Genomic DNA, 27,483 nt, shown 5'->3' on the forward strand with positions numbered 1-27,483 from the left:
GGTGTGAACATATGAAAGCCATATTTCACATTCTATATATTAATACTATAAAGGTTGGGCAAAATCCAACTAATAATATGTCCAAAGAAATGATGCATGGTTAATCATATCCTAAGAATGATGTAAATGATACATAGACAAACACAGAAAAGGAAAAAAGAAATTGATGGCAAGCAACCAGAGAGGAACTAGAACTTGATATCTGGACTGCAGAGCTCCATGCGGTATCATCCAGGATGGGAAGATAACCTGGGTGGCACAGCCAGACCAGCCTGGAAGGAGCACATTTTTCTTTGGCTCCGCCCTTCCCTATTTCTTAGTGGAAACTTGAGCGCTGCCTCATGTACCTCCATACTTGTTCCGAGGATGGGTCCTTCTGGTGAGTCCACGCATGAGTCAAACTTGTTTCCATCCTGCTCAAGCATCTGTGGGATGTTTGCTGCGACAGGGTTCAAAGGTCCTTAAGTGAGGTATCCCCAAGCCTCCCCCAGCTCATTATCACGCCCGTGATTTGTGCCATCACTCAGCCCATGTGTGAACAGCGGCCTGCAACTACTTGTACCACTTATGACACACGGGCTGCAACACGGTGCTGACTTCTTCATGCAGCATCTTAATGCCCTTGGCTCCACTTTTGACTTGTTATTGCACTGCTCCTCTTGAGATTTAGGCAGAACTCATGAGGCTTGGGCTCATCCACTACAGTACAGCCCACGTGATGGACGCTGCACTTAGCCAGAATCACCCCTTGGACAATAATCTTCACACCACCCTTAACATCTCAGCCGTCTTGGTGTAAATTCCTCCTGGGAGGCCTCTGCACAGACCCTCCTGGTAAGTCTCTGAATGGTAATGACTTCTAGATTTCAACTTCTCTGCTTGTACTGGGTTTTACATGAGTTTTCTTAGTCAGTCAACAATTGTTTGGGATGGAAATCATCCCCCATATTATGCATGAATAAAACAGCTCAGAAAATCAGATGCCTTGCCTAACAACTGTCAGCAGGTATAGTACAAAGTCAAGATTTGTGCTCTACTGTTCTGCACCCCAAGAACAAAACCCTTCACAGGTAGACAAAATTCTTCCCATGGGTAATGCCACTCTTAAGGGTCCCCATGCACTGGATTCAAGATGCAGGACTGCCTCTTGCCTATGTTTAAAGTCACGATGTTCCTTTCAACTGAATATCCAAGGGAAAGGACATGGTAACATAATTTATTCTGCCTCAAGCTTATGGCATCCATTAATAACTTTTGATTTTTATAGATCAGTCTCCATCATGTTAGACGGGACAGGTAAAAAGGCTTCAGGCTAACAAAAACTTTTTAAAGATAACTGGCATTTTTCAAGTTTGAAAAAAATCCCAAAGATCTGCATTAACACAATGGATGCATACTTGCTATATGTACTTTAACACAGTAATGGTGTACAATCCTATCAGAAATGTTTATTTCAGCTTTGCAAGACAATTAGCAACAAAAGACACAGCCATAGGAAATTAGGTGTGATTGTTTGATGCTGCTTCATGAAGTGGAAACATTGTAAATTTTAATTCTAAGACCCAAATGATTCTAAGACAGTAGTGAACAGTCATTCCACAGGAAGTTCAGAGGCAAATAGGTAAGTGTAGGACTGTATCTGAGTTTGTAAGAAACTAAAAATGACAATCAAAGCATGTCCAAATATTTGTCATAGATGTATAGGGAAAAATAGCTGGCTATGCAGATTCTAGGTATAAACATCAGGGCAGACATAAGGAAATAATAAAATCAATCTATCGTGACCCCTTCCCTGGGTTCTCTTTCCTTCCCAGTCCCACCCCCATGATATTCTCACTCAGGAGGTTCTGTTTCTAGCTATCCACACAGCGCCAAGACTAAGAAGCCTTTAAGGAGCGTGTCTCAATATGCAGAGTCTAGGTACTGTTACAGGCAAGGTGGGGGCCATTTGGCACTGCTATGTTCACACCTCGGGGACGCTTGCCTCTAACTCATCACAGTGCATGCTCTCTGCATGAATATGCTGAGAGTGCTCAGCGACTAGCTTAACTCCACTCTTCCCTGATTAACTTTCTTTCTATCACTTTTGCTTTGAATCTATAAAAATACAGAATTACCTCATCTTTCTAAATGGGTTGCTCCTTTATTTTTTTATGAAAGTTTGCACTGGAATATATCTTTTTTCATCCCTTTATTTCTACTTTCAGCGTCGCTATTTTAAAGTTGTTTCTCTTGTAAGTAGCATATGGTTGTTGCTTTTCAATCTACTTGGATAATTCTCATAATATTTTAATTGGAGTATAATAGTACCATTGTATTTTATAGTATAGGCTTTGTGTATCTTGTGCCACATGCTCCAGGCCCATCTCTGACTTAATGGGCAGCTTGGATAAGCAATTCCCAAACAGTCTGACAGTGTCTTAACCTCAAGCACCCATTTTGTCTCCTATTTTTTTTAATGTTGTTGGGGCTTTTTTCCTGGTGATTTTCATCTATTTTTCTCCCTGTGTTTTAGTGTGGATATTTTCTATTGACCTAATTTTCAGTTCATTAATCTTTTCTTTAGCTGTATCTAATCTATTGAGCTTATCTATTTCAAAATTTAAGTTATTGTTGTTAAATTGTAGAATTCCCATATGATTGTGTGTGTGCATGTGTGTGCCTGTGTGCACACAATTGCTTGGTAAAATTCTTCATCTATATATTTTCTTAAATTTATTACTTACTTAAAAGTCTGCACATAATTACTCCAATATCAGGATTACTTATAAGCTTGTTTCTTTTTTTCTCTTAGTTTTTCATTCTTTATTCTTATTTTCTAATAAGCCTGATAATTTTTATTAAATGCTCGACATTGTGCATAAAAAAAAAATCAAGGCTCAGAGTGATGTTATTTTCTTCCAGAGATAATTTATTTTGCTTCTAAATGTCAGTATTTAGCTGATTTGAAGCTGAGTTTCATTATTGTAAAGGCTGGTTAAATTCTGTTAACTCATAGTTCTTGAAGCTTGTTCTTATGTTGATTACTCCATGTGGAGTTTCCTCACCATTCTCTTGGTACACTTGGGACTCTTCACTGCTGTGGTACAGGCATAGGATTTCAAGTCTTTGTGGATATCTTCCTTCTCTCCCAAAGCAAACTTTTTTGCCCCTTCACCAGACTAGTGTATGGAGACTTTCCAGATGATGAAGATTTCGATGCTAGAAACTTCATATGTAAAGCTCTGGTCTTTCTTTCCTGTCCTGCATTGACCTAATTTTCAGTTCATTAATCTTTTCTTTAGCTGTATCTAATCTATTGAGCTTATTTATTTCAAAATTTAAGTTATTGTTGTATGTAGCTGTATGTAGCCCATCTTCTGTCCTGGGTAGACGTTCAAACTCCATTCCCCACCTTAAGATCTTCTATCATGAAAACCAAGGGTTGTCCCAGTTCAGCTTCTCTTTAATATTCATGGTTCACTTCTCTTTTCATTTTTACTACTTCCCTTTTTCTTTCAATATCTTGCATGTTAATTAATTTTCACTGCCATGCAGTATTTCATTATATGAGCATGCCACATTTTATTTATCAAGTCTCCTTTTAATGGACATTTCGGCTCCTTAGCAGACATAATATGTCCTTCTCAGACATATGCTCTGTGTGTGTGTGTGTGTGTGTGTGTGTGTGTGTGTGTGTGTTTGTATGAAGTTTCTCTTCAATGTTCACTGAGAAGTAAAATTGCTGGGCCCTAAAGTATGTACATCTTCATCCTTTCTAGATTTTGCTGTTTTGTTTTTCAAAAAGTAGTTATACCAGTTGACAATCCCACCAGCAGCATATGAGAGTATCTCTATACCCCATTTCCTGGCCAATAGTTTGTACCGTCAGTTTTTTTTTTTAACTTTTGTCAATTTGATTCGTATAAAATGTAAGTTTTTATTTACATTTGTCACGATCACAGAATTTGAGCATCTTTTCCTGTGTTTCTCTATTCTTTCATTTCTTTACTCATTTTTCTACTTTCTAATTATCTTCTTATTGTTTTATAAATGTAATACATTCAGAATGCTAATGCTGTCTTGGTTATACAAGTTAGAAATCTCTCTCTAGTCTGTGGGTTGTCTTCTTAGATTTTTTTTTTGCCCTTTGATGAAAAGAAAATTTCAATTTTAATGTTGTTAAAATTATCTCTCTTTTCCATCTGGTCTTGCATTTTTTGGGGAGGATTGATTAAGATTTTTTTTCCCTACTCCAACTTCCTAAAACATCATCCTATATTTTTTTCTAAATGTTTAACATTTGGCTTCTTGCATTTAATCTTTAAATCCATCTTTATGCTTAATATGAGGAAAGAATCCAATTTTATCTTTTACTCTATGGTTAATCATCAGACTCTCCTTGGTAAGAATGGGGATCGAATTTTGTGAATGGCCCATTGAGGAAAAATGGGGTAAGGCTGGGTAATTTGAAAGATTTGGAGCAAAGACTTTTTAAAACTTGGTTTTAAACCACTCAAATTTCACTCTTCTATTGAATCTTTGCCTGAAATTCTTTCTCTAAGACAAAGAGGTAAGTAGTCTTTCACTCTGCAACCCAACAATGAATTTTCCTACTTTAGCAATAGTTTATTCTGGGAATATCCATGTGCCCATCTATTTCCTCCACTAACCTGTGGGACACTGAGATTTGGTGCAGTGCCTTCTGATCTTTACATCCCTAGCACCTGATTTGTAATAGACATTAATGTTTGGCAGATTAAAGAATTAATGAACATTTTTGGAGCACTCAGAGGGGAGCTTAGATGAGCCCCAGCCAGCTTGCTTAATGCTGAATGGAATTCTGTATAAATACTTCACTCTTCTCATCCTGATATCTAAAAACTGAGGAAGAGAAAGATATTCTAAGCTATGCAATAATTAGTTCTAGAAGTATCTTGTCCTAGGCTTTTATGAATTAATTTGGGAAGCAGTACAATGCCCCCATTTACTTTCATTTTTCTTTTAAAAAGAGGCAGAGAAACATCATGCATACAAAAAGCTGCATTAGGCTGAACCCAGCACCAGGCGGTTAAAGAGTTACAATCCAATCCTGTGCACATGATTATAATCTTTTTTCATTTGTTTTATCCCAATAATTAGTTATTTCGTACCTCGGTTTTTTTACCTGCCTTAACACATTTGAACTCTGTAAAATTCTGTTTTGCACATGAATTAGTGTGAAATTTATTACCATATTCTTTCCACTTATTAAAAGGGATGTACTTTACAAATATGACTGCAGTGCAAATTTATTATTTACATCCTGAGCCCTAGCCTTCATAACTACTTAATATGGATAAGGTGTTTCATTTTCCAATGGAGTCCAGCTGCATCACTGGAATCAAACTTGTAATTGCCTCTTTGGGATTTAAAACCATTATAGTTGTGCTTTTATGTTCTCTTTTGTTTTGCTTGAATCACTTTTTCAGGTCTATGAAGTACAGCTGGCACAATAAAAGTTTGATCAATGCATAACCAATGCACTGTATATTTCTCCCAGAAATATAAACCCAGGTGAAAAATGTTAATCTATGAAAATTATCTCTGTCAGCTACTTATTCTTGGAATTTAAATGGGTTTCAGTCTTGAGGTAAGGGCTGAGCTTGGATTTCAGTGTTAAAGTTTTCTGAGTTTACCAATGTTGTATGCTAAGGGCTGCAGGATATAGAGTTTCTATTATTGAAAAACAGGTCATTTTATTGTCTATAAAATATGATGTATTTAGACTGGTTAAATCATGTACACTTGGATTGTCTTAAATATTCTCTTGATTAGAAAATGGGGAAAATAAAATGAACTCTTTTATTTAATTCCTTTAAGGGGATAAATATCACAAACCCAAATATTAAAAAATATAAACATTATACTTATAAAGAAATATATTTCAAAACCCTGGCAATTTAAAACTGACTACTAGCATTTTTTTTTTTTTTTGAGACCAGGATCCCAGAATGGTTAGTTTCACTTGAAGATAACGTAATTTCAAAATAGTGCAACTGTCTAATCTCTAAGTGCGAGTGGGGTTAATCATAGACAGATGCTCACCATTAGCTCTAAATTTCTTTGTTCTTGTCCATTAAAATTAGCTGTATTTTGAAGGAAATACAAAGCTATGTCCTTGTCTCCTCATGGAAGAAAAAATTCTTTATACTTTATATGGAAAACATGAACGTGAGAGCTGCTACCTCAAACGTTCTGATTCTATCATTTCTACCACTTGGGATTGACCTGGACTCAGATCTCAGACTTAAGATGTCAGTGACAAGATAGAAGGGTGATTTTCATATATACTCCTAAGGAGTTGCCTCATATAAATTCTTTCCAAGGATCAGATTTAGGATAAAGAGGAAGAGCAAAGACTCCAGATAAACACTGAGTCACCTGGGAAGCCTCATGAGGCAACAGATGTGGGTGTAAAATACATAGGCAGGAAAGTCTGGGGACAAATAAGACAGAGGCCTCTGTGTTACTTATCGTGTTTTTATCTTTTTTCCACCTGGAAAGCTGCCTGGGAAGTCCCATAAGGCATTAGATGTGGGTGTAAAACTTAAAGCAGCACCAAACACACAAACCAACAACAGCACCAACTAAACCCTTAAGTAATCAAGATAAGGGTTTCCCTGGTGGGTCACTGGTAAAGAATCCGCCTGCCCATGTGGGAGATGTGGGTTTGACCCCTGGGTCAGGAAGATCCCCTGGAGAAGGAAATGGCAACCCACTCCAGTATTCTTGCCTGGGAAATCCCATAGACAGAGGAGCCTGGAAGGCTACAGTCCATGAGGTCACAGAGTCAGACATGACTCAGTAACCAAAAAACAATTAAGATAAATATTTTGGTGCAAAACTTAAGAAATAAAAATTTGAGGACTCACTGGTAGTCCAGCAGTTAAATGGAGAAGGAAATGAAGACCCAGTATTCTTGTCTGAAGAATCCCATGGATGGAGAAGCCTGGGGGCCTATAGCCCATGCAGGTCACAAAGAGTCGGGCATGACTGAACAAGCAAACATCCCCACCCCACCACCTGTGGTTAAGAATCCACCTGCTGATGCAGGGACATGGGTTCCACCTGGTCAAGGGAAGATTCATGCCACAGGGCAACAAAGCTTGTGCGCCACAACTACAGAGCCCATGTTCTAGAGCCTGAAAGCTGCAACTAGAGGGTAGCCTGTGCTCAGCAATGAAGACAAAGCACAGCCAAAAATAAATTTTAAAAAAATTGGAGGGGAGCAGATTTTGTTCATCCCTGGTGATGATGCACCTCTTAAAACTGAGGTGAATGCTTCACTTTAGGACTGGCCCTTCTCAGTCATTCTATTCTTTGGAATATCATCTATAGAAATTACTTCTGCCTAGTATCTTGAGCATCAGGATAGTCTGAACAAAGCACTTCTCATGGAGGGTAGATAATCAACTCATCATATGGCCTCTGAGAAGTTCATTATCACAGCATGCCTGGAGCAAAAAAATAATAACTGTTCGGTAAACATCTTGAAATATGATTAAATGAATTTGTGGATGAATGAGTCAATACATATTTGGTATTATTAGTATATTGATGAAGAGGAGACTGTTTAAACATGATCGCTAAATAAAGGCTACTTCCACATGGGTTGGCTACCTCTCTGGAAAGCAACTTACTAACAATAAACCTTAATACAAGATAAATAGGCAACTGGTAGCATAAATTATACATTTTTTTAAAAAGGGGGGTCTTAAAAAGTCTTCAATTTCTCATATAAGGCAAATATAGTAAGCAAGTTATTTTAGTAACCATAGTCCTATTTAATCTTGGGATGAACTAGGATAATTTCACTTCTTTGGTGATAAAAGGCACTTTTTTGATGGCAAATTGTAGACCTGTTGATTTTTTAAAACAATGAAATTATAATAGCTTAGCTTTAGGATACCTCATTCAACCAAAATCAGGTCCATTTTCCACTGTACCTTGAAAAAAATATGTCAAGTCTTATTGTATTGAATAGCAAGGATTCAATGTCTGTGTCAGTTAGCACAAACACATCCATTATAGATAGCCAATCAAATTTTATTCTCTATAACAAAGGGTATCAGATAATTTAAAATGGTGAAAACCCAAGAATCACATACATAGCATTTGCTTAAACTTTCCAATTTTTATATATTTAAATGTTTGTACAGGTCTGCTGCTCCTAGAAGTCAGTTTTAAAAAAATATTTAAACACATAGTGAACACACTTTAGGAAGAGTTGGGAATTATATCACTTCTTTATCTTCCTGTGCCTAGAACTTTCTCCCACCTCTCTGTGCCCCGGTAGAGCTTGACCAAATCACCTTTTTAGAAAGAAGCAGGCTTCTTTTATTTCATCTGTGGTTCAGGCGAGCATATTCAACACCACTGAGCAGAGATGAATATGGAGGGAGGAGACGGCAGAGGTGCTGATGCAGGTTAGGGCAGAGGGAACATTTCCAGCTAAGACACAGACCTGGAGTGCAGTGTCTCAGCCACTGTTGTCTGGAATTACAGAAACATGTGGGGACTGGAGGGGACTGAAAAGGAGGGGGTGCGCTATCATGTAAGGTCGACGTTTTCACCTTGTTCTGAAAAATAAGGAGCTACGGAAAGATTTCAAACAAAAGAATGACATATACGACAAGATCTGCCATTTGTAAGGGTCCCTTTGGGGGCAGGAGGGGTTTAGATTGAAACAGAGACAAGACGAAGCTGAGAGGCAGACACTGGCACAGCAAAGGTTATGATAATTTGACGGCTGAGAGCGGCTTGCACCGAGGTAGAGGCTCTGAGGACATTTTGGCTTACAGGCTGTCAAGTCTTTCACTAAAAATATCTTTTGCTGTTTGCAAGCTCCGAAAGAAGTAAGCTAAACAAGAGATGGCAAATGATCAGACTTTGGTAAACTCTCTGGGAAATTACACTAAAAATTTCAAGCAGTTCATCGCAGATACATTGGAGTACAGCTAATCCTAAGTAGAAACATGGCTTCTCTGGTGGCTCAGTGGTAAAGAATTCACCTGCCCATGCAGGAGATGCAGCTTTGATCTCTGGGTTGGGAAGATCCCCTGGAGAAGGAAATGGCAACCCATTCCAGTGTTCTTGCCTGGGAAATCCCATGGACAGAGGAGCTTGGAGGGCTACAGTCCATAGGGTCAAAAAAAAGTTGGACATGACTTAGCGACTAAATAAAACAAGTAGAAGTACAACTGTGTGCAGTCTAGGTATAGTCATGCCCTAATGAATAAACACATTGGTCATTATTCACTACAATGAAGCTATGCCAGCCACCAACTTAAACTTTGCTCTGCTAATGGACCCATAACATATTCCATTAGATAAAAAACTTTAAAAAATTTTTTTGACAGGTATGTTATCAAATTACTATTTATTTGAGTTCAGTTCAGTCACTCAGTCGTGTCCAACTCTTTGTGACCCCAAGGACTACAGCACTCCAGGCTTCCCTGTCCAACACCAACTACAGGAGCTTGCTCAAACTCATGTCTATCGAGTCGGTGATGTCATCCAACCATCTAATCCTCTGTCACCCCCTTCTCCTCCTGCCTTCAACCTTTTCTAGCATCAGAATCTTTTTCCAAAGAGTCAGTTCTTTGCATTAGATGGCCAAAGTATTGGAGTTTCAGCTTCAGCATGAGTCCTTCCAATGAATATTTGTTTAACACAGATTTATTTATGTAGATTTGAAAATGTATCAATTTGTGGAATGTAGTAATAAGTACATTGAAAGTGAAAGTGAATTCGCTCAGGCTTGTCCGATTCTTTGCGACCCCGTGGACTGTAGCCCACCAGGCTCCTCCATCCATGGGATTTTCCAGGCAAGAATACTGGAATGGGTTGCCATTTCCTTCTCCAGGGGATCTTCCTGACCCAGGAATCGAACCCAGGTCTCCCGCATTGCAGGCAGACGCTTTAACCTCTGAGCCACCAGGGAAGACAATAATTACATTAAAACCTCTAATATCCACATGCACACAAATGCGGTGCCAGGCACATTCCATGGATGTTTTATATGATAGTGAAGGTTTTCAGCCAGTTGGTGTTTCAACTGATTATCTCAGAAATATCCAGGATCCTGCAACTACTCAGGTCAGCAAAGAGAAATCCCATGGTTACATTCATTCATTTAACAAGCACCCACTGAGGATGGTCTTAGCAGCTATAGGAATAGCTGAATGGCTCCCAAAAGATTCATTGGTGGGTGGTCCCTTTCTTTCTAACACTCCCTCCTCCCCCAAAGCACAGTGGTCCCCAGGGGAGGGGACTGTGCTTTGCTATAGGACGTAGGCTCCTTGTTCCAAAAAGCGCTGAGCTCTGTTTGTTAAATCCTCCCCTGCGTCAGGCGCAATCATAATAATGATAATTTACACCATAATAATGATATATGTATATTATAATATATATGTGTGTGTATATATATATACATATAATTGAGCACTATTAGATCCTTGCAAGTGCCAAATGGATTGACAGGCCACACACAGGTATGTCACTGAACACTATAGGCCAGGTTCCTGTATGACATCTTTTGGCTTCTGTCTGATTTAGAGGCAGCTCGCCTGATTTCACACTCATCACTGTTAAGTGGCACCACGTGTCTCCACCTTCTGTCTCAGAGCCTTCTCTGCTCTGTGGGAGAGCATATCACCCTCAGAAACAATCCTCAGCCCACATGGGATGGGAGCCAGTGGGGAAATGAGGCAACCTTACACGTCTGGGAGCACACTCTGGACACTTCTGATGAGGTCTCATTGGAATCAGGACCTTGAGGTCCTCAGCAACCCCTCCATAACATACCCGTGTATTGGCTTTTCCTTGTCATACACCCTCAGACCCTCACTCCTGCTTCCTGTGATCCATGCTTCCCAGATAAGCGGCTATATCCAAGTGCTTATCTTGGACTTTGTTTTTGGAGTAATTCCAACGAAAACAAAAGCAGTATCTGGCACATAGTAGGTCCTCAAAAAATAAAATCTCTCGACCATCCCATTTTAAAAATGAGAAATCAGAGGTTCAGGGGCGCTGAGTATCTTGCCTGAAACCACACAGCCTAAAACCAGCAGAGAATTCAAATAAAAGTTTCCTTCTGGTGGTTTCTATATTAAAAACTGGCTTTGGCTCTGTCCAGAACAAATCAAGGAGGACCCCTAGTGGCGTGAACAAGATGGACATACAGCCACCGAAGTCTGGGCCTTCAAATAACCTGACACCATTCAGAAAAGAGGTGTTAGGTTTGAGTCTGCATGGGGATTCTTGGAAGAAGTTCAGCTTAGCAGGTTACACAACTGGCTTCAATCCATCAAGGGTGGTTCCACACCATGGAGCTGCCCCAAAGATGACACTTTCCTTTCCTGTAGAGGAAAGATGAGCATCTTCTTCCCAGGTTTCCAAAGGAGCTTTCTCTCTGGATCTTAAATCTCCCTTTACCGGTTTGGATAATTTCCAATCTTTCCTGTATTGGCTAATTACTTTATTCATCAGTTTCTGAAGTAAGGGAAACCCCCGTCCCTAGATGAAGCATCAATAAGGGCGGGACATCTACATCAAAGTCTACATCAAAACAGGGGCAGATTATCAGACTTCCTTGTGTTGGAGCATCTTCTCACCAGGCTGGGCACAGATGCCCACAGGCCTCCTACACTGCAGCAATTTGAGAAGCAGGAGTTTTATTCCTGCTCCTCTCCAAAGCCCTTGCAGCCTACAAGTGTTCATTCCAGAGATGTTTGGTGGGTGTCTGTCTGACAAGCACACACCCTTCAGCCCCCATGAAGCCAAGCAGACTGTTCTACATCCTATTTTAACATGGTTTCTTTATTGGGTGTGCCCTGTGCCAACTGTGTCACTTGGAAACTTGGGTGTATGCAGTCACTGTTCTGGGCAGATTCAATCAGGAGCTATGGGAGGCTGCTCAGAGATGAGGAAGCAGATAGAGCAGACAGAGACCCAGTGGCAGAGCACAAACCTGAGAACAGAGACGCTGGGTGCCAAACCAGCCTGGGACAGGATAGGGGAGTAAGGAGGAGACGGAATTTGGCTTTACTTATCTTTTCATCCCAGTTGGTGAAGCCACGCCCTTCTCCTTTACCTACTCCTTACGTATATAAGGTACAGCAGAAGTGTCAGGCATCCAGGATCCCCCTAAATGCAGAGCAATCTCCCCAAGTCTTCTTCCCTGAGGACTGCATGCATGTAAGCAAGATTACAGGCAGATAACGCGGGGGGAAGTGTAAAACAAAATAAGCTAAGTGCAAAGGGCAGATACGAAACAGATTTTTTTCCAGGGCTCCAACTGTGGTAGATATTATAAGCAGAACAGATTTCATATGGAAGACATTGACAAGGAATAAACATAGCACCCAAAGCTAGTGTTTTCAAGGATTTGCTTCTTTGAATGTAAGTGTTTAAAGAAAAAGAAAAAACTCACATTCTTAACAAACAATAGGCAGAAAAATCTCTCCCCCAAAATGGCAAAGGCAGATCAAACCTAGGTATGGGTTACCTGTATTTGCAAGACCTGCTTCAAAAATCCCATTTCAATTTGCTATGAAAGCATGTGCTGCTCTAGCTTTCTAATCTATGTTGAACACTCAAAGGTTAAAGAGACTTGGCTGAATTTGTCTTAAGATATATCCTTTGTTCTGATTCAATCATTTATTTGAATTTAATATTTTAAAGGACACTTCAAACAGACTTCACAAAGCCCTGTTACCAACAGGACCATATTTATTATTTAATATTTAACTGGGGAGATTTGTCAAAACCCTTAAGAATTAATGGTTGCAAACTTGTGAGTTAAAAGGTTCGTGGAGGAAACCGTTTTTAAACAACAGGGGGACAATGCCCCTTATTAGGCTGGCTCCCTGCAGACTGGGCTACTACCATAATGTGAATAAAATTTGGGAATCTAGTAACATATTGATCCCATCTCTCCAGGAAAAACAGGAAGCACAACTGCCTTTAAATAAATATTCTAAATATTACAAACTGTGAAGCTCAGCTCGTGCCTTAAGAAGGGAGGTAAGAGTGAGAGCAAAGCAACTTGAAAGGAAATTGTGAACAAACTGTTATTTCAGGTCTTCTACAAACACTCAAGAGAGAGTCCCAAGGGTCAGGATCAATCCAACTACATTAAAAGGTACCTTTGCCTGAAAGATCTTCAGACTTTGGGGAAAATGTTTTTTGGCAGCTATAGTTTTATGAAGCCAAACATCAAGAAAAAAATTCAAAGCCTGAATTTGGGGGTCACATCTTAGAGATGGTAGATCACAATGATTAATGAATTGCTCATTCAGATAGTCCTGTGTCCTATAGACCAACAAGGTTGCTGGGTAGAATCTGTCATAGTTCTCAATGTCCTTACAGAAGTTCAATAATTTTGAAAACTACTCCAATTATGCAAATACCCTGACAATAAAAATAGGTGAGGATCTGTCAGCTGCAGGCCAAGAATGTCACAGCATACATGCCAGACATAATGCCAATGAGGTCCAGACTGAGAAATGGGATACCAGGCTGCAATTTCTGGCTGTAAAATGATGCACTTTCCTATGAAGACAGTGAATTATCAGCAGATCCTCACAAACACCCCCAGACTGACAAGAGCAGGGCTGGGGTAGGCTGTGGGAACAAATCTCAATTTTATGAATGATGTCACAAAGCAGTGCAGCTTACAGGCCACATGCCTCTGTCTTAGCTTATGCTTGACTAGTTGGAGGGCTAAGCCAGTCTGGAGTAGCAGTAAATGACACATGTGAAACCATGATGGCTTAAGAATCTGTCTTCTGCCTCCAATATGGAGTAACCAGGATCTCTAGGAAAGAGTGAATGACACAGCAGCCTCCATAGGGTGAAAAGATAGCCCCTCCCAGCGGCTTCAGAAAGTCTGAATGGAACCAACATGGATGTCACTCTGCAGCCTGGACCCCACATGGCAGTCCAGGTATTAACGGACAAGGGAAGAAAGTCATAGGCTCCAGAATGCAGAATTGCTTCTGGCTATATTTCCTACTCTTTCTTCTTAAGCATCTGGAACCTTTATCTGTCAAAATAAAACTACAGAAAATATAAGCTGTTTTTATTTTTTTTTTTTGTCTGAAACTAAAATACATGTGAACAGAGATCTATAAAATTGCCAAAGAAACCATCATAATACTTAAACAAACATCTATCTCTGCTCCTACTCCCAAAGGTGAAGATTCCTCAGACATATGCAAAGATTCACCGGACCAATAGAAGCAGCAGAGTCAAATCACCCAAATGCTATACGTTCATGACAAGAAACTTTAAAAATCTCTATATTTGAAGCTGTGTATTAAGCATACATGACAATATATACTGTCGCAAATTCAGTATCTTTCAGAGGTGCATCTTTGCAATGAAATAAAGATTTGCTTCCAAAAGAGAATGCTTTCAGATGAAAAACAGGATTTTCAAACGTAAAGTACAAGTGAAGTGGTGAATAGCAGAATAGAGAGTGCAGAAAACAGAATCTGTGAGTTACAACACTAGATTTTCACCCAGAGAACCCAGTGCAAGATGATAAATAGAACAAGCAATAGTGGAAAGAGAAGTAACATAGATGATTGATCCACAAGTTGTAGTATGAGTACAATGGGAGAATACAGAAAATAGAAACATGCAGGAGACTTAATTATTCAAGACTGAAATAATAGAGAGATTCCTGTGATTTAAAAAAAAAAAGCTAGCTGAAACTGGAATTCACTGGTACACTACACAAGGTAATGAAGGAAGGTAAATACACATACACAAACTCACAAACTCTAGTGATGGTTTTCCATTTGAAAGACAAAGAAAACTATATATCTGTATTTTATATACATTTATATATATGTGTGTGTGTATATATATATATGTGTGTGTGTATATATGTATATATATTTTAAAAGGTAATGTAGTAAGAAAAAAATCAGATTAGAAGTCAAAGCCAGAAAATAACTGAGGGGAATGTGTAAAGAAATTTTAAGAATAACAGAAATAAATTGCATGCTGTTTATATTTGAAGACAAGAAAAAGACTTATTCTCCTGATTAGCAAGGGCAAAATATGTTTATTACCCAGTGCTTTTTCTGGAAAATGTCCTCAAAAAAGTATTTCAGTTCACCGAGAGAGGTCACAAAATAATGAATTTGAGTACATGTAAAATGTTGTTTAAAAGAAATGGCAGTGAGCAATTAAGGCAGTAGAGTTAACAGCTAAACAATTGCTAACATGATTATAAACAATGCAAATGTCAAAGATAATTCTTGAAAGAAGAGATACAAATTGTATTTTGAGAAATGAATTTAAAAGCCCCAAATTATTTAAAGTCAACTGAGAATAGGAAGATGGAAGGAGACAATAAAAGCAGAAATATTGATATCTGCTCTCACAGGAAAGTGGAGTTGGGGAAATTAGCAGAAACTGAAACCCTAATGCCAATAAAGATTGATTCAAATATTTTCAATAAAAAGATAATGACTATTTGAGAATAAGAAGTGTAGAAATCTCAAACCACTGCTGGAAAGAAGTGTAAGCAACAACGATAACAAAGGGAAAGGGAAGATTGACACAAAATAGTATGACATATAAATATAAAAAAGATTGAATTGAAAACAATTCAAAACATCCCAAAACATGGGACTAGTTGCAGTACATCATGGCATAACCATGCCCACAACTAAGTGCTCTGAAGTCATAAAAATAATACTGTTATGTTTTGAAAAACCGACACTAGTAAGTGGCAAATACACACACACACCCTAGTATGGACAGGTGGACTCTCCTTTTGTTAGACAGATACCAGGTGACACTCAAAGTATTTATCAATCTATATAGTACTGATTCGAACCAATCAGAATGAGCCTTGAGCAGATGGTCCAGGTGCAGCATCAGTGCAAACCCCAGTAATGTCAGAGATGTATCTGTGGGGAAGCATGAATGTACAGAGACACTAACAGCCCTAGATGTAGCTATACATAAAAGTCAGGAAGGGTTATACCCGAAATACTTATAGTGGTCGTCTTTGGATTGTAAGATTAGGGGTGATTTTTCTTTTTCTTTACGCTAAATTCATTAGAAAAGACCCTGATGCTGGGAAAGATTGAATACAGGAGGAGAAGGGGACAACAGAGGAGGGGAGAGTTGGATGGCATGACCGACTCAATGGACATGAGTTTGAGTAGGCTCTGGGAGATGGTGAAGGACAGGGAAGCCTGGGGTGCCGCAGTCCACGGGGTCGCAGAGAGTCGGACAGGACAAGTGACTGAACAGCAAGAAACCATGAATATAAAATAATAGTTTTAAAGGGATAAGGATTTTAAATTCCTTTTCCTGGAAACCTAATGTATGTCTTCTCATATCCAGTGGCATGTATTTTCAGAGGAGATGGCTACAGTGCAGGCATACAGAGGACAAAGTTTCTAACAATAGGTCAGTTGGTCATTTGGGGACATGAAATGTTCAATCCCACTTCATTAGTATCATTCTTTAACTACACCTGATTGTTAAAAAATAATGTGAGGCCAAAAACAAAAAACAAAACTGAATAATTTCTTGTCTAAAACAGGGGTTATAGAAAAACAATCTATTGAAAATTTTTTCTTTTTTTCTAAAAAGCCCGATAAATATAAAATACATCTAGTACGTGGCATAGGGTTTTTCATTTAATTATCTGAAGAAATATATTTATGTGTTTCTCCATTTCACCTTCATAAAGCATTTATTAATATTTTTTTTTTCAGATGGGATTTTGAAGGTTCAGTTCTTCAGATTTGAGCCATATCCTTTCATATTCTTAAAATCTGCATCACAATTCATTTTTATCAGTCTCATTATGTTCTAAGTGCACTCAGGCTCTCACATAAAATAAATAATTAGCCCAGCTCTCCCCTTTGGGCCCTGTAGAGCACAGCTATATGCCCTGCAGAATGGAAGGGTTTGAATTCTCCCATCCATATAAACACACTTGGTAAGTGGCTCAACTGGCCTTTCCCAAGGCTGTTCTGAGACCAGCAGATTGAAGGCTTCTGCTGAAGAATTGTTAATCATCCAGCACATGCCGTGAAACATTCAAAAGACTGTCTCATCTTTGAGAAAGTAATCTCCAAACTGAGTTCATATCAAAATAGAAAATAAGAGAAGTGAGCTGCGCTGGGGAAGATGGGGGCTGTCACAAGCATGGGAAACACTTGGGATTCACCCATCGTCAACGGACAAGCAGTTGTTATGTACAGACTACTGCACAATGCTGTCCTTGCTGATGGGGCATATGCAGAGACATAAGTTATTTACACTTGATTAACATCCATGGAAATATACTAAGAAGAAAAAGGCATTTCAGAGGGAGGATGAGATTGATTGCAGGTGAGTTGTGCTGGAAATGAACAAATCATTTAAGGATGACTTTTCAGTGCTCTGTTGGTGACCTAAAACACGGCACTAAGGTGCGCAGCTAGACAGTCACCTACTAGTGGACACTGAAACTTAGGGGAGAGACTGAATACAGCGGGGAAAGTTCAAGGATAGAACAGGAGGGGATAAAGTAGAAGTCCTGGAATCAACTCGTGCATGGAGTAGAAAGAAGAGGCAGGAAGGAGGCCCACTGCTCGGCAAACAATGGCAGTATGATCCAGAAGGGCAGTGAGGATTTGTGCATGCTCTAGGCTAATCAAATGCTCAGATCATCCATTCAACCATCTCCTCTGCTGGCAGCTCTCTGGGTTCTGGACTTTGGCTATACCTTCCCCTTTGGTGCCCTGAAATCCAACCGATCATCTACCCAGTTTCCTTCCTATTCCCTTTTCTCCATCCCTGGTTTTTTCTTCACTTCCTGTCTCCCTCATTTAGTTCCTTGGTTTGCATTCTCATTTCCCATCACTCAAGTTTTTAACTTTTTCGTGTTCTGCACCTTAGGCATGTGACTAATTTCAGGGAATGAAGTTAGTATTAGCCTTATTTTTGTTAAGCATGTTACATGTACAGAAATATCTGAAGCTTTAGAAACCTTCAAAAGCGCTCACAAAATATTTCTATGAACTGAATCAATGTGAAGGCTTAACATAAGAGGCCACCATGGCACAAAAACCTGAGAGAACAGGGTAGGAAAAGCAAAACAGGTTCCTATTGATGACAACATAGGACTAACATTGGCATCGCTCTATATACACACAATACTTTCACAACTATGGTCTCCTTTGCCCTCGAAATAAAGCCATGAGGTGGCGAAAGCAAAACTAATAATGCTGATGTTGAGAATAAGAATAACACATAACAATACTAAGGACTTTCCGTTAAGTATCTCAGTTCTTTCTCACCACCATGTCTGAGAAAAGGAGCACTGTTATCTCCACTTTGCGGATAAGAAAACTGAGGAACTGAGATTTTGAGAAGCATGTATCCTTTGATCCAGCGGTTGTATTCTGAGCTATCACCCTGCAGATCTACCTTCATACGGGCGATATGTTGTATGTACAAGAATATTAACTGTAGCCTTATCTATAGTAGTTGAAAATTGGAAACTGAAATGTGCATCAATTGGTGGCTAATACAAGTAAATTTCCGTACTCTTATACGATGGAAAGCATCCAGCTTATAGGTTGTGAGTAAGATGCAGACGAGGATCATGGCATGCTATCATTCATTCACTTGTGTGTGGGGAAATACATACAAGTGATGACATCTGGAAGGACACACAGGAATTAGTCGTTGCCCCTGGGGAAGGGACAGAGAGGTTAGGGGTCAAGGAAAAAAACTATACTTTTTGAATTTTGTATCACATATGTGTGTCCTACATTTTAAATTTTTTCAAAAATATTAAAAGTAAATAATTTTTATAAATAATAAAAAGTAAAGTCACATAGAGAGCAACTGAGGGGGTGAGGACTGGGTGCTGAGCCTCCTGACTATAAAGCTGACGAGGAATCCACCACTTCCATTTTCAAAGGTAAAGAAACTGACTCCATGAGGTTAAATGGCTTGCCCAAGATTACAAAACCAGTAATGGGTGAGCCATGGTTCCAATGCCAATTGCCCAGCTCTAATGACAGGAGTTCCCTTTTTATTGTTCAAATAAAATAGAGCAATCCCATGTGGAGCAGGCACAATAAAGAAAGAGCATGGGGAATTAAAATAGAAATTTCTGGTTGAGAAGAAGGAAATGAAGGGACATTTAATACATGAGGATTTAAATCTCAACTTCCATGGCTCCTCCTCTCATTTCCTAAGCAGTGAGTTTCGCTTGGCACTTACCTAATAACAAAGGCAAGACTGTACATGAATAACAGTTATTGTCACCTTCAATAGACCTGAGGTTCTTGAAGGCTGCAGCCATTCATTCATTCAATCATTCAGCAAATACTTACTGAATGTTCTATCTGAGCAAAGAACAGGGAGATAAATCCGACACAGTTTCTTATCCTCAAAGAATTCACAGGCTAACTGGGAGAGACTGTTTCTCATATGTCACTCACATATCACACTATCCTCTAAGATGCGTAGTTGGAAACACAGTAGGTCACCAGCAAGATTTACTAAATAACTGAGTCTGAGTGGACACAATATACCTCCTAAATACTGTGAAAGATGGTTTCCTTTCCAGGAGCTTGTCCTGAACCCCCTTCTCCACCACACAGTCCTTCACTGAGTCTCTACACCTAAAAGAAAACTTTTCGTTCAAGGGCATGGAAAACAAGGTGGTAACTTCGGCTTAAATCAAAGACAATAACGACAAAAACTCTGAAAATGTTGGATTCCAAGCTATAGTTTCTCAGCAAAGAAATCTGATTCCATCTCTATATTCTCATTTTATTTATAAGTGTTTCGCTGCAAAGTGGGTGAACTGCCGAGCTCCATGTCACAGCCTGCAGCACAGCAAACTGGCTTTTTCTGAAGCTCATAATGTGATAATTAAATTGCTAACAGGCACCTTAGTGATGGCATTTGCTGAAGATGTGAAAGCCCTCTCACAATTGCACCTTTTCTGGAGGGGACTCATCAATGGAAGCACAGTGATCAACTCAGGGTGTCTTTTCTTATATATATTTTGCCATGAGTACATTAAATTTTTATGTGGAGCGAAATGGGACAGGACTTGTTTCCCTTCCACTGCACAATGATTTATTACCCAAAAAAGACCGCAGAACTAATTAGCAGAGTAATTAATTAATATAAATTTGCATATTTGCATTTGCAATTAGTGCAGCCGACTGATTAGTCTGAAAATGAGAAGTTTGACTCATTAGATGTTAGTGTCTGCTGGACCAGAAAGCGGCTGCCAGATGAGGCGGAAAAGGGTGGAATAAGCATGTGTGTTTCTTTTGTTAGAAGAATGGAGAATATGCTCAAATATCTGGGGCCAGACATCAGGGTTCACAATTTTAAAAAAAATAGTAAATTATTTGCTTCCATTTCTGCTACTCAATGTTCCTTGCCCTTTTGCCTACAGCAAGTTATTCCAACCAACCCTGGAAGTCAGCACGCCCCTCAGACCGGGCTCCTCCTATTCCCCAAAGGCAGAGGGGTCTATGTTGTTTGTGGGTGAACGGGAAATCTGTCCTGGTTTGATGTCCCAGGAATCTGACTCCTGCACCCAATTCAGTGGTTCTGTCAAAACAGTTCTCTAGTGCTGATGAAGCCCCTCAGGGGACTGCAGGCTACACTACCTTCCCTTCAGGGGGCTCTGATTGCAGTTTCTTTGTTCCTCCAGCTGATAGCTGAGCTCAAAGCTCTCCTAGCTAGTTGACTGCGTGAATCCATTTCTGCAAGATGACACGGGGCAAATAATCTATAAACATGCTCACAGACATGTAGACACACATTCAAATAATAGACATTAAGCACCCATAGTAAAATGAGGGATCTACTAAAAAATTTCCAGGAAGGCTGGGGAATCAGGACGACTGGTAAATAGCATCTTGATTGATTTGACTTCACTAAACCATTTTCAGGGTAAGGATGCACATCACAATTGGAGAGAGCCTGACTTGGTGAGAATGCCTTCTTTAGGATTCTGTTGCTGTTTTCAGTCGCTAAGTCATGTTCGATTCTCTTGTGACCCCATGGACTGCAGCCTGCCAGGCTCCTCTGTCCATGGGATTTTCTGGGCAAGAATACTGGAGTGGGTTGCCATTTCTTTCTCCAGGGGATCTTCCTGACCCAGGGATCGAACCTGTGTTGCCTTCTTTGACAGGTGGGTTCTTTACCATTGAGCCAGCTGGGAAGTTTCTTTAGTAATAAGAGACACATTTAGCCTCAAGTCAAACCAAAAGGAGAATAAAAATTATTTCACTTACTTTCTTAACATACATTCTAACACTGAAATGAATTGTATATACTTTCCTTGATGTCATCTACCTTTTACAGAAGCTAAAAGAAATTTCTCTAATAGCTCAGTTGGTAAAGAATCCGCCTGCAATGTAGAAGACCCTGGGTTGATCTCTGGGTTGGGAAGATCCCCTGGAGAAGGGAAAGGCTACCTACTCCAGTATTCTGGCCTGGAGAATTCCATGGACCATATAGTCCATGGGGTCACAAAGAGCTGGACACGACTGAGCGACTTTCAAAAGAAATTTCTGAAAATATGTCACTTTAGTTCAATTTTACCCATTTTTTTGTATATGAATATTACCACTGAGCTTTGTTAATTTATTAGATAACTTTCTAAACCACACAATTAGTAATGCTGAGGGTCAACTCCTGTCCTTGTGAACTAGAGAGATTCTAGGGGGGAAATATACCTGCATATTACAATAGAGTTGTACTTTGATTCATCTCATCTCTTTTTGCATTATATTTTCCATGTTCAAATAACATCAGATGCCTCTCTGACCACAAACCCTAAGCCAGAGCCTCTGCCTGGCACATCCAGGGGACAGCCATCCCACAGTGGCCCTACTTGCCCTTCAAAACTCCCTCAGACTTCACCTCCCCAACTCTGCCCACAGGCAAACTTATCTTTTGTCCTCCAACGCACTTGGCCCTTGCCCCAACACACTGCTTGACAGACATTATTCTAACTATCTCTTATATCTTCACCTCACTTCTTAGACCAATCACTTTTTTAGACATAGCTATCAGGGACCGGGGAGCCTGGTGGGCTGCCGTCTATGGGGTCGCACAGAGTCGGAAACAACTGAAGCGACTTAGCAGCAGCAGCAGCATCTTATATTTGTATCTTAGAGCCTGGCACACTACCTGATATACAGTAAAAAATAAATGCTTGTTAAATCAGAAGCATGGATTTAATCATGGATGAATTAATGAAGCCATTTACGGTTTGATGGGCTTCCCTGGTGGCTCAGACGATAAAGAATCCAGCTGAAATGCAGGAGACCTAGGTTCAATTCCTGGGTTGGGAAGATCCCCTGGAAAAGGGAATGTCGACCCACTCCAGTATTCTGGCCTGGAAAATTCCATGACAGAGGAGCCTGGCAGGCTACAGTCCATGGCGTCACAAAGAGTCAGTCATGACCAAGTGACTTTTACTTTTACTTCATGGAAAACATTCATCAAGAGATTTGCCTTGATGAATGTTTGCTGCTCCAAAACATATGCAGAGAAATAAGTGACTTGAAATGCAGTCAAATAAGACTAAAAAAAACAAAAATGAGCAGTGGATCAGTACAGTCCCCAGTTCACACTTTTACTTGGGGTCTGCACTTTCCTTGCCTTGGTTTCTCCCTGTCTCAGCGCTTAAACAAAAACCTCTGGTACTTAACTCTGGCATTTTACCTCCCCAGAATTACTCATTTTTCGCATAGACATTCAAAATAAGACTAACCAAGTAGCTTGAATGTTATTTTCAACCATAACCTAAAGCTAACATATGACCAGTAGTCCTAAAGAATTGGAGCTGGTGAGTTGGATTAAAAACCAAATGCAAAGACTTTCCTGGCTGTCCAGTGGTTAAGACCTCACCTTCTAGTGCAGGGGGTGCAAGCTGGATCCCTGTTTTGGGGAGTTAGGATCTCACATGCCTCTTGGCCCCAAAGCCAAAACATGGAACAGAAGCAATATTGTAGCAAATTCAATAATGAAGTTTAAAAAAAGGTAAAAAATACTAGCGGTGAGACAAAGGCTTCATGGGGTGTGAATCCCTGATATAAGGCAACAAGTCTGTTTTGATCCATTATCAGTTTTTGTTGTTGCTGTTTGTGTGTTTTGCTGTCAGTGATACAGTCTTTCCTGGTACACCCTACCCAGGTCTTTTTCAACAATGTACTCTCCTGTCCCTAGGGCAAGCATCGAGCACAATGGCTGTAATATAAGGGCATTTGATCAAGGTGGAATAGGTCTTCATAAGCTCCCCTGGAACCTAACTAGATGGTACTTTGCAATATCTATACACATGTCACCACAGATCCTGAGACACACTGACAGCAAATTCTTGGTTATAAACTTTTTCTTCACCTACAAATTTTTATACACAAATACTAAACTGGTAGGCACTCAGTCACTCATGTATTTGTTGGTCTGTGTGCTTTAAATTTATTCTCCATATACCTCCAAGATTTGAGGTAGCTATTGAGTTGAATGTTTTTATATCCTTTGTAGAGCAATTCACCATTTAAAAAGATTCCTTGTTTCCTAACAGTGCCATAATACATATGATGAAATATATCTTTCTATTTGTTTCTATAAACTGCATGGTTTATTTTCTGGAAATGTATCACAGATATATTGAGAGGATACCAGCAACGATAATGGATGGCAATACCTTCTGTCTTTATCACTGGAATAGAGGGAAAATCAAGTTGTATCTCAGAAAATGTACGGCAGGAATAGCTATAATTGTCCATTCCATATTTGCTTGTTGAGAAAACGAGGAGTGATTTTTAAACTTGTCGGAAGACATAAATTAAGATTTGCTTATCCATTTAGCCATCTCCAAATGAGACATGAAAATACAGACTCATTCAAGACTACAGTCCAAACATGGCTTTTCTTTTGTACTAAGGCTTTGATTTTTTGTTTTTGTGATTTAATTTCCTATTCAGACAGTGATCAGAAACAAAAGAGGTTTCATGGTGAGGGCTGATCTTTATATTTAGAAAGTTACAACCCAAAAGGGACACACAGCTCTGCTAACAGCAGAAACTTTTTGTGTGCCTTGCTAACTTAAACTGATTTTTTTAAAAGAATCATTCCAGTCCATTAGGTGAATTAAACACTTTGGCTATTTTAGTAAAACACACTGCAGGCTTTTAACATTTTTTTCTGAAAAGGGAAGCACTTATGCCCCATGCAGGGCCCAAGTCTTCAGCAACTGCACTTCTCTGTGGGTTTTGCCTCCCTGGAATTCTCACTGACTGGCAGGCTCCTTCTGACCACCGACCTCTAACATTTCAAATAGTATTTTGTGAATTCATCCTCTATCTTTCACAAACTATAAGGTTTAATAGCGATTAACACTAGACCACAGCACTTTCAAATTAACGATAGCCCTGCCAGTTCTAATTGGTATTCTAATTAGCCCAACCAATTCAACTAATTAAGCACATTAAACTTTTTAACAAAGGCTATCTTGCTTTGTGTGTTGTAAAATGGAATCTAAGAGGGGTGGAGATGGTGGGGGCGGGGGGGAAGGGGGATAAGAACAAGTGTGCATTTCCATTACAGACCTAGAGCAGGGGGGATGGGCTGATGCACCATTTGATGGGGTGATGGGTCAGAGCAGCCTTGTATTCAATGGGGTGAAAACAGGTTCATGCAGCCATGGTACCCTGAGACTTTATAAGTGATATTAAGGACAAGCCAGCTCTGTGTTGGTTAATAATGAAGTGGGACCAAAAACCGTCCAGCTTTACATACAGCGCGATCTTTGTTACAGTGAAGGAGATTGAGGCTGTGTAATTTCAAAACGTGTTTAGTTGAAATTCCTGTTTTCAAAAGTACTCTGTGCTCTGGTAAACTTAGCAACGGGGCAGGAAGAGCAGTGCAGGCTACCCTGGGGACTGGCCAGATTTACACTGAAAATCAAACATGTGGTGTCATCTTCAGGCCCCTATTGTTCTCACATTTCATATCCAATTTGCCAGTAGATTTTGTGAGCCCTTCCTTTAAAATAGATTCAAATTCTGGTGACCTCCCTCACTTCCTATATCCAAGCCATCATAGGGCCAAAATGTAAGGGGATGCTCACCCCTACGATTGGACACCAGTTCTCACATGACCCTAAGGGTGAGTGCCTCCTTCAACTTGGAATCTCAGGTACCCAACTCACTTTCCCACCATCACAGCTCTGTACCCACCATGTCTCTCACCAGACACCCGCTTCTGCCTCAAGACTTCCTCCACCATACACGCATGCATGCTAAGTCGCTTCAGTGCGTCTTACTTTTCACGACCTTGTGGACTCTAGCCTGCCAAGCTCCTCTGTCCATGGTATTCTCCAGGCGAGAACACTGGAGTGGGTTGCCGAAGGCTTCCCTGGTGGCTCACATGGTAAGGAATCTGCTGTTACAATGTGGGAGATCCAGGTTTGATCCCTGGGTTCGGAAGATACCCTGGTGAAGGGAATGGCAACCCACTCCAGTATTCCTTCCTGGAGAATTCCATGGATAGAGGAGCCTGGTGAGCTACAGTATATGGGATCACAAAGAGTTGGACACGATGGAGTGACTAACACTTTCACCACCGTACTTCTGCCCTCTTATAAATTTTGTTCTCCAACAGCAGCTCAAGGCCCTCCAGTGACTGCTTGTCACACTTAAGAGAAAGTCTGAAATCCTCACCAAGGCTTGCCAGGCCACACATGATCCACAACTAGATACCTCTTTGGCACTCTCTCGTATTTTCCTCTTCCTTGGTCACTACATTCCAAGCCTGAGTATAGGCAAGAGGGGATACACTGTCCATAGAGAATGATTTTTTATTCATTTGTTTTTGACAACTTTTTGATGTAGACAATTTGTAAAGTCTTTATTGAATTTGTTACAATGTGGCTTCTGTTTCATGTTTTGTTTTTCTGGCTGAGAGGCATGTGGGATCTTAGCTTCCTGACCAGGGATTGAACCATGCCACCTGCATCGGAAGGCAAAGTCTCAGCCACTGGACCACCAGGGAAGTCCTGGTAGAGAATTTTAAAAGGCTTAAAACACTGACATATTCAGTCTGCTTTCTATAATCTCCATTTTACTAGCAGTTCTAAACCACGCCAGTGAAAATACTCTCATCAAACAAACTCTTGTTGTACTTAGTCTGTGCTGTTCAATATAATATCTATGGAATCCTCAAAACATGACTGGAGTAATTGGGAAACTAAATTGCACATATTTAAATTTTAATTTAAGGTTAATTAACTTACATTTTAAAATTTTCAACTACCAGAAAACTTTTAAGAATGTTTTCTAACAACTTGTGTATGTGAAAGTACTTTTTAGCTGTAAATTTTATGAAATCTAAATACAGATCAAGTATTCCTGGTAAAAACTTAGCATACTAATGGGAAAGTGCTATAATGTAAAATATACACCAAATATCAAACAACACAAAAATAAAGAATGCAAAGCCCCTCATTAATGAATGTATATATTGAATTATACAAATCGAAATGGTAATAGTTTGGTTATATTGGAAGAATTCAAATATCTTGTTAAAATCCATTTCACTTGTTTCTTTTTTTTAATTTAAATTTATTTATTTTAATTAGAGGCTAATTACTTTACAATATTGTATTGCTTTTGCCCATCATTTCACTTGTTTCTTAATGCCTTTTTTAAACTATGGGTACCAGAAAATTTTAAGTGACATGTGTGTTTCACATTATGTTTCTATTAGAAAGTGTTGGTCTAAGTTTTAAACCATGCAAATTTCTGCCTATAGGCAAAATTCCATCCACCACCTGTTTCTGTACAGGCCAAGAGTTAAGAATGGTTTTGCCTTTTTAAATAGTTGAAAAATATGAAGAGGAAAATTAATATTTTATAATGTGAAAACTGTATGAAATTCAAATTCCATAAATAGAATTTTGTTGGAACACAGTCATGCCCATTTGTTTATATATTGTATAAGGTTGCTTTCATATTACCACAGTAAAAGAGACCCTATAACCTGCAAAGCCCTTATAAATTTTTACCATCTGGCCTTTGAGAGAAAAGTTTATTCACCTCCATTCTAAAGAAATGATTCGGCTGTTTTGAGTTTTAATATGCATTCTAAAGAGAATTAAGTTCAGAAAACTCCAAGTTACATAGTTGACCCCTGACACACAGCACTACAAGCCAGGCAAAAGGATACAATTTTTTTAAAGGCACAGATACTTTAGTATAGGATTTAGCATAGGATTGTAGTGACAATTGGATAATGGAATAAAGCACCCAATAGAGCCTAGCAGTAAGCCTCAAATGAAAGCCCTTGAGCCCAAAAACAGTCTCCAGAGGGTCTATCACAGACTTTCCTGGTGGTCCAATGGTTAAGATTTCACGCTTCCGCTGCAGGGGACGTGGTTCAGTTCTGATC

The sequence above is a fragment of the Budorcas taxicolor genome, chromosome 4, assembly GCF_023091745.1.
Source record: "Budorcas taxicolor isolate Tak-1 chromosome 4, Takin1.1, whole genome shotgun sequence".
Taxonomy (NCBI): domain Eukaryota; kingdom Metazoa; phylum Chordata; class Mammalia; order Artiodactyla; family Bovidae; genus Budorcas; species Budorcas taxicolor.